Raw genomic sequence first — 295 nt, forward strand, 5'->3', positions numbered from 1 at the left:
TGCTCTTGGGAGTGGTTGATAGGGTGGTGCACTGAGGATTGGATGGAATGGCCGTTTAAACATATTTTTATACAGTTAGATTAATTTTTAGGATCTTATGTATACCTACGATGACTTATAGAACAACTTCTACTAAGGGCAATAAATTTTGTAACGTAGGTATTATGTAGATAACCCTTGAAGGGTTTCTTATTCCCAGCAGAAGGCTTGTCTACATAGGATTCAATTGTAGGGCTTTATTAAGTAACTTATGTATTACATACAGCGGTCCCTAGGTTGTCTGGGAGGGATCGCT

Source organism: Ostrinia nubilalis, chromosome 14 (assembly GCF_963855985.1).
Source record: "Ostrinia nubilalis chromosome 14, ilOstNubi1.1, whole genome shotgun sequence".
NCBI lineage: Eukaryota > Metazoa > Arthropoda > Insecta > Lepidoptera > Crambidae > Ostrinia > Ostrinia nubilalis.